The sequence below is a fragment of the Olea europaea genome, unplaced genomic scaffold (assembly GCF_002742605.1).
Source record: "Olea europaea var. sylvestris unplaced genomic scaffold, O_europaea_v1 scaffold19117, whole genome shotgun sequence".
NCBI lineage: Eukaryota > Viridiplantae > Streptophyta > Magnoliopsida > Lamiales > Oleaceae > Olea > Olea europaea.
This window is the reverse complement of record NW_019236932.1, coordinates 1-2,058: the sequence shown is the minus strand read 5'-3', so window position 1 is coordinate 2,058 and position 2,058 is coordinate 1. Positions and strand designations below refer to the sequence as shown.

Sequence of the window (2,058 nt, the reverse complement as noted above, 5' to 3'; positions counted from 1 at the left end):
TAATGTATCCATACGACTTTCTGTTTTAATTTTGATTTGAAGGGGTTGAGTTCATCCTTGATATAATCTCTATCTTTGTACATATAATCCTTAATTAACTCATGCTTCAATCTATGATGCACGGACACATCTACTGGTGTGACGGGTCCATGTCCAACACTTGTTGTGTGGTGTCATGTCAATCACTGACACTTTTTGGACACTTTTTGACATGTTCTATGTAGTTTTCCTTCCCGGGTAGTGTAGTATATAGTTTAACTTAAAGGTATTATAATATAATAACTAGCTACGCATCCAATTTAAAAATTTTATGAACAAAAATCAAAACTAAGAAAAGAATTGATTTTATTAAAAGAATAAAAAGTATAAACATATAGATAAAATGTATAAATCACAATTTTAAAGAATTTAAATTAACACGTCTCCAACGTGTCTTATGTCCTACTTTTGGGAAAAATCACATGTCAGCATGTACTTGTTCGTGCAACATAGGCTTCCATCTTTATCTTCACTCGAGTTAAATATTGCAACTACATGGTTCCTGAATAATTTCTTCAGCATTGCTATGATGAATTGTATGTCCTTATTCCATTTTCATCTGCTACAGGAATGACGGAGGGAAGAAAATTTTGTTTTACCCAAGACAACAACATGTAAGAAGTTTTGAGACTATCGTTTCAACTCATATAGTCTGTCTGTCAACTGTCAGTTTTTTTTCAAAATTTTTCACCTTGTTTAATCAGGTTTCAGTGACACAAGATGGTTGCCAAGCTCCGATTTCTCCATTTTCTGGTCGTCTGGGGTTATATATTGAAGGATCAGTTTCTCCCCCTCTTTCTGATGTTCACATAAGAGTTATTGCTGAGATAGAGAGCCAGAGTGCTTCACTTAAGCAAGGAGATTTAGCTCTTGAAACTAGTACGGGGACAGATGGTTTATATGTTGCGGGACCTCTGTATGACGATATAACTTACACCATTGAGGCATCAAAGGTTTGAAAGCTAGATTGAAATAATTACATTTATATTGAACATGATGTTAGTCTATATAAAAGCTTTCAGTAAATACCCATCAGGGCGATGCTGCTGCTAGTTTTTCATCAATCTTTTTAATAAGGGCCTTGTAGATTTTCCCATGCCATAGTGCATTGATGATTTGAGCTGGTTAACACTAATATGTACTTTTTTCGGAGTGTACTGTGCTGTTTGGACCTGTGCAAATTCAGAATAATTTAATATTTGAAGCTGCTGCCTGCGATGTTGGTAGTGGTGGGACAGTCTGTAATTTTTTTTGGCCAATCTCCGGAGCATTATAGTATACATTTAATTTAACTTTTCCCGATCATGCCATTCATTTTTCAATTTACTACGATTTTTTGCTTGGGTCTTATCTCTGGTACAAGTGTAACTACCCACCTGGAATTTTCTTTTCTTTTTATCTGGATAAAAATATCGCTTCTTTTCTGAGGTTTACCTTGAACCGTAGTTCATTTACAGTTTGACCTATACTCAAATATATAATCCTCTACTAAGAGACATCGCCTTTCATCAACGAGTACTTTGGATCAGGTTCCTTGACCTTTAAACTGAGAACTTCTGGCTGAAGCCTACTTCTTGCTCATGCTAAGTTTCTTTTCCATGTTGGGTTCATAGAGTCCTAATTGGTTGCTCCTTTCTCCCTTCTCTACTTTTTATTATTGTGGTACTCATTCTGATAGACGAATTCTATTTTCTATTTCTCCCTTCATTATTATGGTCAGGTGTTGCGAGCCTTGCCTAATTTTACAAACTCGTGATCAACCCATTGAGGTCCTTTTAGTTTACAGCCTTTTTTTCCCATAGGTATATGCAACAAATGAGTTAGTTCATAGTAAATCTGGTCAATGTCTATTTTATTACCGTTGGAAGCAAATTGCACATTCATAAAGGAGGCATGAGACAGTTCAACATGCTAGGGAAACTGTTCAAGAGTTCATATAAATTTCATTGCTGTTAACATATAAACTGTTTGAACTTTTCTTCTTTCTTGCAGCCTGGTTATCACGTAAAACCAGTTGGA

General features: G+C 35.4%; 1 long non-coding RNA gene across 1 annotated transcript; it reads left to right on the top strand.

Moving 5' to 3' along the window:
- The first annotated feature begins 580 nt into the window (after window positions 1-580).
- On the top strand, window positions 581-2,058 carry LOC111378983. The gene is made up of 3 exons (XR_002699940.1): window positions 581-653; window positions 744-992; window positions 2,032-2,058. It is a non-coding gene; the product is annotated as an uncharacterized LOC111378983 (long non-coding RNA).